At 39.9% G+C, this 12,523-nt stretch overlaps 1 long non-coding RNA gene across 1 annotated transcript; it reads right to left on the bottom strand.

Annotated features, from left to right (window-relative positions):
- Positions 1-3,411: 3,411 nt before the first annotated feature.
- On the bottom strand, positions 3,412-4,208 carry LOC134214665 (uncharacterized). The gene is made up of 4 exons (XR_009979869.1): positions 4,067-4,208; positions 3,915-4,005; positions 3,771-3,859; positions 3,412-3,716 (listed from the first exon to the last, which is right to left on the bottom strand). It is a non-coding gene; the product is annotated as an uncharacterized LOC134214665 (long non-coding RNA).
- Between the last annotated feature and the right edge of the window lie 8,315 nt (positions 4,209-12,523).

The following is a 12,523-nucleotide window of genomic DNA, read 5'->3' as shown; positions in this document are numbered from 1 at the left end:
TCGATAATTTAGCTCACACAAGATGACAACCCTACAGCTGCGTCTATCCATTTTTACGCAAGCATTTGAGCATTGAAGGCGAAGTTTATTCAATCAATCTTGGTAAAAATAATGGCTTTGGTGAATTATATTCTTTCATTTCCATAACGTTTACAAATTTGTCAGAGCCAATTTTTAACAAGCCTAATTTTTTTCCATTTTCATGGCAGACAAGTGGGTCACAGGGCCAAAACACTCCCAAGACCGCAATGCATCTTATGTACATAGCAGATTCGCAACCTGCTTGCAGATTAATATGTGTTTTCTGTATTTCGTGCGTGTACACGAAAGATATCACCTGGGAACACGAACAAACATGCACCTATAAAACTATGGGACTCCTAACGAGGCAGGATTAAAAACAAAGAGACGCAATACTCCTACTTTTAGCAACCTTGTGCTCGATTGGAACAATAGATTTGACAGTATCGGAGGTGAACTAGCCTTGGGCTAAAAACCTCTTTAATAAAGATTATAATAATAATAATAATTTGACAGCAAATGCGCAAATGTTATTAATCCAGGCTTGTTTTTTTTTCCTGTTCGGGTGTGCCACAGCGACCAGTTATTAGATCTATTGTAGCGTTACCCGTATCCTTAGTGTTTAAGTGCATGTCGAATTACTCCATTACTATTGATAAGCAATACAGTATCGGTTTCGATACAGTTGTTGTTTTGAGCACCATAACAAGGTCCCGCTATTTAGATCCTTCACAGAGAGCAATCCCATTGAAGGCGCGCCCCTTATCAATAGGAAATCAATCCTGTCTTGAGAAAACAGAACAGTAATACTGTTTTTGGCCATGCATCGGAGCCCTAGCCACATCCTTGTCTTGCTTCTAGAATATCACCAATAAAACTCTTAAAAGCCGGGATTTAGCTCTGTCTACAAGACCATTTCAAGCAAGAGAATTTGTTCAATAATAAGAACTTCCGTGTGTTCCTCTCACTACCATTGTTCACCAGTTCAAGAAGAGTTAGTACGTATTTAAACCCCTAGCTCGATTTTTCCAGCAGTCAGTTCATCCTAGGGACGGGTACCGAGGTTTTTTAACTAAGTGCTTGAAAAGTTGTTTTCGCTGCATACAGTTTAGCCTTAAACCAGAGGAATTCGAGTCTTTCAACTGTCTGCAAGGTAACATTAATTATGTTTTATTTTTGAGACTGCTGTTGGTAGCGGGGACTAAATACGATGAATCCTTAATTACCAAAACTTATTGCCCTAGCTAGGAAAATGGGTTAAGCTAGGGCTCTGTTTGGTAGATCTTACACCGCAACACACTACGTCAAAGTGATCTACCGTGTTACGGGAAATCCAGGCTTGTTAGGGTCTCTGATCATTTTCTAAAACGTTGTGTTTTGGAATAAAATAGCCTTTCAGCACAACTTTGTAGGTCGAGAAATCCAAAAAAGGTTCGGGTTTCAGAAGGGACACAGAATGGTTGGTTGAGCTAAATTTCTAACGAATCCTGACTTTTTATTGAAATTTCTCAGTAGATGTTCAATCCCTTAAGATTTAAACTTTATTCGAGTGATTTTTTAAATATCTAATACCTCTTTAAGCTATCAGTACACTGTTTGTCATAATGACAAATATTTGTCAAGTCAGCCTGATATCCATGTCGAATCGGTTTGATAGATGTCCGGATAAACTTGACAAATATTTGTCATTATGACAAACAGTGGACTGCGGGCTTAAGGTCACTCCTGACGGAATCCAAGATTAAAAGTGCTCGCGTTTTCGGGGGCACACCACTCGATACGGAATCAACGCACAACTGTCATTTTTATTATTTCACGCATGCTGCGACGCAGCAAAGCTAAATCAACAAAAATGACAGTTGTGCGCCGCCTCTGAATCGAGTGGTGTGCCCCCGAAAACGCGAGCACTTTCAATCTTGGATTCCGTCAGGAGTGACCTTAATACTAGCCAGATAAAAGATATTTTATGTCGTTTTCGTTTTTGCGGTGTAGCTACACTCGTGCTACACTTTTGCACCGAAAATGTTCGTTTTTGATTTTCGTGCTACACCAGTGTAGCATTTTTCTTGCACTGGAACAAGCAGTGTAGCACCAGAAAAAATCAGAGTGTGCCGTGTAGTGTAGTTTGTTGTCAAGTTTCTCACGTTGTTATTGTTTTCTTTTTATGGTATCCAACAGGTATCCATAACAAACAAACCCAACTGCACTCAAAACGTTCGTTTTTGCCGTGCAAAATGCTGCACTAAACGGTGTCGCTACACCCCAAAAACGAAAACGACATTAGTTACTAGATAAATATTGTCGCTGTCGTCGCTGTCCGGAACATCTTTTGCTGGCGAGGATAGGGGATCTAAATGTCAAAGAAGGAAAATCCATACGATTTGACAGGTATGTACCACACATGTTTTGGACAGCAGAACAAAGGGAACCGAAGCGACAATCTTTATCTAGTAGCTAAAATATCTTTTAGCCAGATACTAGCGAAAGAAACCCAGCTTTGCCCGCGTGTTGCAAATGTCACATACTGAACTATTTGCAGCACTGCACTCTAGATCAATTTCCGTGCGATTGTTTTGCTTTCCTCAACAGCTGACCCAAAATTGTATTTGAATAATTTTTCACCATTCCCCGTTAAATTCAGCCACTTTTTGTAGATACAAACATTACGGACCCCAAAAGGAAGCTGATATTCTCCCTTCATACGGGAGTTTGGCAGAAGGAAGGTCGTGCGATATGTACCATCACAAATATTGCCCTCCGCTCGCTTTCAAATCGACTTCTATAAAAACATTCTTCATGCCTGCCGTATCCTAACGGAACTATCAATTCTATACTTTCGCCTCTAATTCTATCATGAACATGTACGTCTAAGTTTGGAAGATGATATTATAGCATTTCCATATCATTGTTAGGGGGAAAGTGTTGCAAATTGGTCAACCTGTTCGTGAGTTAAATCGTCAAGAAGGAAATCTCAACTCATTTTGCCTTTCTCGTACAACTAAGTTGTACCGAAAGGCTATCATTTCACCCGAAAACGAACTTTTATAGAAGCCTCTGAGACCCACAGTATTATATATCAATCGACTCAGCTCGACGAGCTGAGCACATGTCTGTCTGTTATTGCCGTTACAAAGCCACGACTAGAGACGGTAAACCCAATGGACTCGACTCGCCAAAAAAAGCACAACAACTATTCAATTGCATTTCATATTGCTATATTGCTCTTCTCACATAGGCCTCAGAACTACCATATCTGATATTGTTTTCTCTAGAATCTCCTCTCACTAGCTGGCGACGCCCCGCGCCCCTCGCCGGTTTCCGTTTTGATTTGGTGGTCCGTCTGCTCGGACGTTGCTTTAATGCTGCGACTGCATTCTCTCACATGCTTAAGCAAACGATGATCCGTCTTCACCACGCAGGACTACACCTCGATGGGGTTATCACTCCTCGGACCGTCCCCTTTCCACGCTCTTCACACCACGACACAAATGCAGCATGCAATCTCCTCACACCTGTCTCCACCGGTGCCGGTATGCAGGATCCGTGTGCTCGGTCGCACTCACTACGAGCCGAGATTTGTCTCCGATGCGATGAATGGCCGCATCCAATGACCATGCGATGTACAATCGTGTGCCAGCCAAGTTAGTCACGTGCGACAGACTGTTGTAGAAGTCAGCAATCTCAACAATAGGGCCCTATAGAACAATTGCTGTTAGGTTCATTCACTATTAGATTGCCAATCGTTTTACCTCTTTTGAGAGCCCTTCTTGTCGTTCGAGATGACTAGATCACCTTCGATTGGCGATCACTTTCCGCGTTTTACCAGTGTTGCTGCTGCCTATGAGGAGGAATTGTTAGAAACACGCTTTGTTTAATACTCATTCACGTGTTACCTCCTTTGTAGCCCTTCGAATGTTAGATGGAAGATGCACGTCCAGCAATGGCGTTGGGTGTGTCGCACACCGATCGTGTGGAACACTAGACCTGGGGTTACGTGGATTTGGATGAGTATTTCAAATTTGTCATTCTCGTGTGTCGTGATTACCTCTAATGCTTTTCCCGTCGATGGTACTCCGTCGTCAGTGGGAATGATGGTATTATTAGAAACTTATTTCGCTCACGTGCACTTTGCTGGAGTTTCACTTTATCGTGACCACCTCGGAGGACAGCAGCTAACAAAAGGTAGATGCGGTTGGCTCTAGTGTGCTATATTGGACTATCTCATTTGTGAGAGCGTAGTAGTTTGGAGAATTAGTGTTGTCGTATCGGCTCATGCACAACTATATTCAGGGCTGGTGCAATTGTAATTATAGCAAAGTATTGCGAAGTTGAAAAAAATATCGTAATACTGTCCGTGTGTATGTATGTGTGTATGTGTGTGTGTATGTGTGTGCACAAAAGCTATAAAAACATTAGACAACTTTTCGTATAGTAATCCTTAACCGATTTTCTCGCAACAAGTTTCATTCGACAGGGGACAAAGCCTTGTTGATCACTATTGAATTTTATAACGATCGGTCATTGCGTTTGAAAGTTATGAAGAAAATGGTACATCAGACCATATATACTCCATATAAGGTTGGTGTCTCAACTAAATGCGAGAAAGGCACCACCAACGCTAGGTGGATTAATCTGGGTTTTATTTAAAGAAATGGATCCGATGGCGATTTCGGTAATCAACCAACTTTCCGACTAAATCCTGTATCGATTCCGACCATCAACTAACTCTCTTCGAAGTTAGAATCATCAATCCAACTAGGTATGTCATTTTTATTGGATGTGCGTGAGTTGATTTATTTCAGATTTCAGTTGATTGATTTCAGAAAACGGAAATCTGCAATCAGACACCTGAGGAGCTGGGAGCTGCGGACTCGATCAAATCCAATTTTCAAGATATTTTGCTTGAAACTCGAAAATTTCCTCTCGGTGTTCAATGTACACGTTACGATTCTCTCACATTGAATTATCATTGTGTTTTTCTTTATAAAATTCATTAAAAAGATTTCGTTAATCTACTGCCTCGTATTACAATAGACGTTCGATAACTGCAAGTCATTTAACTGCAATGCTTTTTAACTGCAATTCGATAGTTGCAACAGTTTTGCAGTTATCGGACCGCTAAACTTCAAACTGATGTCAAACGCAATGACAGCTGCATTGCGCTGCACATTTAGATGCACTTTTATTGCATCTGACGTCGATTGACAACCGTTTGACGTCTAGAATGCGTTGCAGTTATCGAACGGCATTCGTTAACTGAAAAGTAAACATTTTGCAGTTATCGAACGGCTACTGTAATGCTACGTTTAGACAAGGCAAGTGAATTGAGCAAGTCGCTTGAATCGAACGCCAACTGAACGTGTAAACACCTTAATTCAATTCACTTGAACGAAAAGAAAGTTGGACATGTTCAACTTTTGGCAAGTCAATTGAATTCAACTGAGTTGTTCAATTCACTTGCCCTGTCAAAACGTAGCATAATTAACATGTCGAATGTTTAATTAATTCATACACTGAGAAAAATTCCATGGTAACGGTTACTATTTTGTAGACTACGCCATGTTTTCAAAACAACCACAAATTTTCAGTTAAATTAACCACGCATTCGGACAAATTCACCACTGATTCAGTTCAAGCAACAACATTCCACCAGGACCACAGTTGATTTTTACTGCGCGCATGGTAAAATCAAACGGGTTTGTTGTCTGCTGAAAATCGTCGGTGCGTATTCTTAAATTAACCCTCGGAATGGTAGTTTCGACCGCAACATTTTTTTGCGTGTACCCTCCACTTACATTGAATTCGTTGATATATTTAAAATGACGCCAGAAAATTGAAATTTGTTCAAAATGAGCTATATTTAGTATGAGTCGATTTATACGTGTACTCTCTCGGCTGTGCTCAAAATGCACAAAACCTCTCTCGATGCGATGGATATTTTTTGACAGCTTGCTTTGGAGATTCGTTGACACCTGTTGACACTCGTTTTGACTCTATCCGCAGCTCCCAGCTGAGGAGGTTCTCAGGTAGTGTGGGGATGGGATCACCTGATCCACTTAAACCAAAACTCTCGCCAGTCCGTATCCCCCGGCCCGCAATTAAGCAATACATCAGGGGAGGACTATTGAGAACGCTCACGCCTATGCTAACGCACTCGACGTTATAACACAACATCGACTTCAAGGGTGGTAACCTCACCACCCGTCGATCGCAAGCTATGATAGTAACCTATCGGTCTGTATCATAAACTCGCGTAGGAGACGAGCACCCCGACAACAAACACCGCGCGGGAACTCCAATAACATCTATATCTACATACGGAGGTCACCGCAGCCCACCCGCGACGTTTTTGTTGTCGGGGTGAGCATGGTGTTCACTGCATCACAGTAGTCTCTACTGCAGCTGCTGGTTTTGTTCAAGACGCCACCAGCGCTGTAGTTTCGACATAATCTGTTGAGATGCTGTGTTCACCGCATTCCATATAACCTCTTCCCGACACATCCTCTCAACGAAGTTGACTGACAAGCAGCATGGCATTGCGTTCAACATTGAATCGCAGGCATGCAAACATCACATGTTCTGCCGATTCTATCTCACTTACACGTTCCGTGCACTTCGCAGAATCTGCAGACCCAAACCTATGCAGGAACTTTTTAAAACAGCTATGTTCAGACAACACCTGTGATAGGTCCGACCTTTGACTGCAGTGTTCCATGCTCTTTGCCATTTGAGCAACGAAGCTGCTCTTTTGACACGTCACACTTGCACCGAGTCCCTGTCGTTGATGCACTCCACATCTTCCTCCAGAAGTATGTCTATCGGCATCATCCTAGCAATGACGCACACCGCCTAATATGATATGGTGCGGTATGCGCTAGCAATCCGCAAATGCATCAGCCGGTATACCCTGATTAATTTCTTAACATTGCACCCGGCCTCTAGTTTTTTTTTTTTTTTTTTTTAACTAATTTTATTTGTTAATTATCTAATACATGCATTCATCTCTCAGACTAGGTGTTCCGTGTTTTCTTAACACTATCATCCTTATTTGCTATGCTATATTTTTAGTTATTATTAATACATTTCAATTGCCTCTGGCAGTTAGAATTTTTCCTCTGGTTGAATTGAACCATGTAGGAATTACAATGTTTTCAACTTAAACTAATCTTAACCTATTTTATACTAAGGGTACAAGGAGTTAATCTTTGCAATAGAAGATTGCAACGATTTTTGTCTAAAATTGGAAATTATTTTGTTGGACATTTGTTGCAATGTCTCAATATTAGAAATTCTATGAAGTTCATTGGTACTATACCACGGAGGCAACTTCAGAATCATTTTCAGAATTTTATTTTCAATCCTCTGAAGTGCCTTCTTTCTGGTATTGCAGCAACTAGTCCATATTGGCACAGCATACAACATGGCAGGTCTAAAAATTTGTTTGTAAATCAAAAGTTTGTTCTTAAGACAAAGTTTTGATTTTCTGTTTATAAGTGGATATAGACACTTAATATATTTGTTACAGAAAAATATATTAAGCTCTTTTAGTGGAATGTATTAAACCGTCTAAGACGAATTAAGTACTGTCCATTAAATTCCACCAGTTAAATTTCGTTATCTTTGCAGATACGTATTTCGACCACAACTGTGTGGTCGTCTTCAGTGTCTTGTACTTGACTTGACTGTACTTGAGGTCGAGTCAAGTACAAGACACTGAAGACGACCACACAGTTGTGGTCGAAATACGTATCTGCAAAGATAACGAAATTTAACTGGTGGAATTAAATGGACAGTACTTAATTCGTCTTAGACGGTTTATATTTGTTACATTTGGCTTGAAGGCCTTCAATGTGATTTTTAAAAGTTAATTTTTTATCTAGCAAAAGTCCTAAATATTTAGCTTTGTTATACCAATCAATTGGAACCATTCATAGTGACAATATGTCTGCTAGAAGGTTTCAAGTAAGAAGCTCTCGGCTTATGTGGGAAAATTATAAGCTGAGTTTTGGAAGCATTCGGGGAAATTTTCCATTTTGCAAGTAAGTGGAGAAAATATCCAAATTTTTTGCAATCTACTACAAATGACACGAAGGCTACGCCCTTTGGCTGAGAGACCTGTGTCATCTGCAAACAAAGATTTTTAACACCCTGGTGGTAAATCAGGTAAGTCAGAAGTAAAAATGTTATACAAAATGGGCCCCAGTATGCTGCCTTGGGGGACACCAGCCCTTACAGGTAATTTATCAGATTTAGAATTCTGATAGTTTACCTGCAGTGAGCGATCTGATAAATAATTTTGGATCAGCTTAATAATGTACAGAGGAAAATTAAAATTCATCAATTTTACAATCAAACCTTCATGCCAAACACTGTCAAATGCTTTCTCTATATCAAGAAGAGCAACTCCAGTCGAATATCCTTCAGATTTGTTGAGCCGAATTAAGTTTGTAACTCTTAATAACTGATGAGTGGTTGAATGCCCATGGCGAAAACCAAATTGCTCATCAGCAAAAATAGAATTGTCATTAATATGAACCATCATTCTATTTAAAATAATCTTTTCAAACAGTTTGCTTATTGAAGAAAGCAAACTGATTAAGGATAACTAGAAGCCTCAGCTGGATTTTTGTCCGGCTTCAAAATTGGAACAACTTTAGCGTTTTTCCATTTATCTGGGAAGTATGCCAATTGAAAACATTTGTTAAATAAATTAACCAAAAAGGATAAAGAGCTCTCAGGAAGTTTTTTGATAAGTATGTAGAAAATACCATCATCACCAGGGGCTTTCATATTTTTAAATTTTCTAGTAATAGATCTCACTTCATCCAAATTAGTTCCCAACGAAGGGTCAAAAACATTCTCTTGGTTGAGAATGTCTTCGAAGCTTCGTATAACCTGATCCTCAATTGGACTAGTGAGACCTAGACTAAAATAATGGGCACTCTCGAACTGCTGAGCAAGTTTTTGAGCCTTTTCGCCATTTGGTAATAAAATTTTATTTCCCTCTTTAAGCGCTGGAATTGGTTTTTGAGGTTTTTTAAGAATTTTCGTTAATTTCCAAAAGGGTTTCAAACTGGGATCCAACTTCGAGACATTGTTCTCAAAGTTGGTATTTCTCAGAATAGCGAAACGTTTTTTAATTTCATTTTGCAAATCTCGCCAAATAACTTTCAACGCTGGATCGCGAGTTCTTTGGTATTGCCTTCGCCTCACATTTTTAAGACGGATCAGTAGCTGAAGATCGTCGTCAATAATAATGGAGTTGAATTTAATTTCACATTTAGGAATTGCAATGCCTCTGGCTTCGACAATTAAATTTGTCAAAGATACGAGCGCATTGTCAATATCACTTTTGGTATCCAAAGGAATATTAACATCAAAATTCCTATCGATATATGTTTTATAAAAATCCCAATCAGCTCTATGATAATTAAAAGTAGAGCTGATTGGATTATAAATGGCTTCTTGTGAGATTTCACAGGAAGGTGATCAGAGTCAAAGTCAGCATGAGTTACCAATTGGCCACACAGCTGACTTGAATCCGTTAAAACTAAATCAATTGTAGAAGGATTTCGACTGGAAGAAAAACAAGTAGGGCCATTGGGATATTGAATAGTATAATATCCCGCAGAACAATCTTCAAATAAAATTTTGCCGTAGGAATTGCTTTGAGCATTATTCCATGAACGGTGTTTGGCATTGAAGTCACCAATTACGAAGAATTTTGATTTGTTGCGAGTCAGAATTTGAAGATCAGCTTTCAACAAATTCTTTTGCTGCCCATTGTATTGAAAAGGCAAGTAGGCTGCAATGAAGGAAAATTGACCAAAATTTGTTTCAACAGAAACTCCCAAGGTTTCAAAAACTTTGGTTTCAAACGAAGAAAATAATTTATGTTTGATACGTCTATTAATGACAATGGCGACCCCACCACAGGCGCTGCCAAGACGATCATTTCTGTAAATAAAATAGTTTGGATCTGTTTTAATGGAGAGTCCTGGTTTTAAATACGTTTCAGTTATAATGGCAATATGCACATTATGAACTGAAAGGAAGTTGAATAATTCATCTTCCTTACCCTTTAGAGAGCGGGCATTCCAATTTAGAGCTTTTACACAATTATTTAGATCCATTAAAACGGAGTCCGATAACAATTTTTTGTGTGTACTTTATACCAACCTGAACAGCTTCAGGAATGGTATTCGCTTTTGAACATTGCATCAATCATGTGATGCAATTGTTCAGTTAAAAATCAAAATCGGAAGCAGTCATGCTACCTGAATCGGCAACATGACCGTTATTTTCCGTTGGGACATGGGTATAAACCTCATTTTGAGAAGAGAAATTTTGTCTACCAGCAGCGATGTTTGCATACGTAGGTACATTGGAAAATTGGAATTTACTGAAGTGCTTGCTACCCGTTGACGAGCGGCAAAATTTGTTTGTGAATTGTGGTGGGTAGGAATTGCTCGACCGGTATCTGGTTTCGAAATGTTAGGGTTTGAGAAAGTTCTACCCGTCGAATCTGGGATCCGGTTGGTATTTCCCGTCATCTATTTTGCACGGGAATTAAAAATTTTTTTTGCGTGACGGACATTCCCAGAAATTGGATTTATGATTGCCCCCACAATTTGCACATTTAAATTTATTGGAATCTTCTCTCACAGGACATGCGTCCTTGGCGTGTGAGGTTCCACCACAAATCATGCATTTAGCATCCATGTGACAATGTTTGGTTCCATGACCCCACTTTTGGCACTTACGGCACTGGGTGGGGTTTGAAATTTCCCCAGGCTCTGCGGAAATGTTCCCATGTAACACGGACATGGGACATAATACAGGCCTTTTCCAAACTTTTCATATTATTTAGTTCACTTTTGTTAAAATGAACTAAATAAAATTCTTGAGAAATGCCCCTCTGGGATTTCTTTTTCATCTTAATTACTTGGACTGGTGAAAATCCAAGTAATTGAGAAATTTCAATTTTAATCTCATCCAGTGATTTATCATCACTGGGGAGACCTTTCAAGACGACTTTGAACAATCGCTCAGTTTTGTCGTCGTATGTGAAGAATTTATGGCGCTTCTCAGTTAAATACTGAAGAAGACGTTTGCGATCGTCAAAGGATCCCGGCAAAACGCGGCAGTCACCCTTCCTAGCAATCTGAAATGAAACCTTGATCCCTGAAGGTTACTCAAAATCTCATTCCAAAAGCCAGAAAACTCGGCAACAGATACCACAATTGGCGGAATCCTTTGCTTTTTCGCATGAATCGAATCACCTGGGCTAGAGGTATATTCGATTTGCTCAATTTCATCATTAATCAAATCGAACTGATTGCTCAGTTCGATTGGAGAAGAATTATTTCCGATATTAGAGTTAGAAGGAATATCTGAATTCTCCAGCTTCCTTCGATTTTTTCCGCGCTTTGGCAGGACGGTCTTGAAACCTTGTCAAAATTAATCGATTATCACATTGATGAATCGATTTATCGAAGTAATCGATTAATTTGCGACATCTCTAGGTATAGCTGACCATAACACGTATTTTCTGTTGGTCACTGGCAGTATACCCTTCGTGAACCCTCCATTCAGGCTACATTGGCCACATCGATGCATGACTCGCCATTCAGTCCTCTAAGTAAACTATGTTTACCGTTACTATAACAAAACCCCTTATTATCAGGAGATGACACTATCTCCTGGATGGGGTGCCTCCCGCAAATGCAGATGGTCACTATTCCGGACTTAGCCGCAACCCAACTGCTATGTTTAGCAGGAATGCGGTACGGGTCGGACAGCAAGGCAACATCAGTCTTATTCTCGTGTTGTAGCAGCGCTTGCGCTGCCTCGCAGTGATTGAGATTAAGCTGAACTACTTGCATGACCGAGCCCGTCTGGGAGGTACTACATAGGCCCAACGTATGAGATCTCAACGGGAATTACTTTGAAGTATCGAGAATTCTTTAGAATTTCCAAGGGAAGCTCTTTCAGCGGAAAATTCCTCGAAATTCGCATGAGGAATTCTTTAGAACTTCACGACAAATGTGCCAAATTTCTAAAGGAAATGCTCGGAAACTTCCTGTTGAGTTTCTGCTGAGTATTCTTAGAAATTTACACAGAAAATTCTTAGGGTTTCCCCTAAGGAGTTGTTACGGGAAATTCTCCAGAATTACCACGAAAATTTATTCAGAGTTTGTAACAACCTGTTTTGTCGGGCCTCGCGTTGGGCGCAAGTGTAACATTTTTTCATAAGAACATAAAGATCCGCAATCATCATGAAACAGTTAACAAATTAAAATAATGCCCATTCTCTCTTAGTGCCCTGAGAGCAGACGGCTACATGATGCCCATCACGGGATATTACGAGGTTTCATATTAGATTTCGTTCCATCCGTCAAATCCCGCAAATATATTTCCATTGCGTATAGCGCATTTTGTCTACAACAAGAGATTGCTGTATTCATAGCTGACCTTTTGTGTAGGGTTCTTATCCTATTTG

This window comes from Armigeres subalbatus, chromosome 2 (genome assembly GCF_024139115.2).
Source record: "Armigeres subalbatus isolate Guangzhou_Male chromosome 2, GZ_Asu_2, whole genome shotgun sequence".
NCBI lineage: Eukaryota > Metazoa > Arthropoda > Insecta > Diptera > Culicidae > Armigeres > Armigeres subalbatus.
Note: the sequence above shows the minus strand (reverse complement) of the source record. Positions and strands in the feature narration are given on the sequence as shown.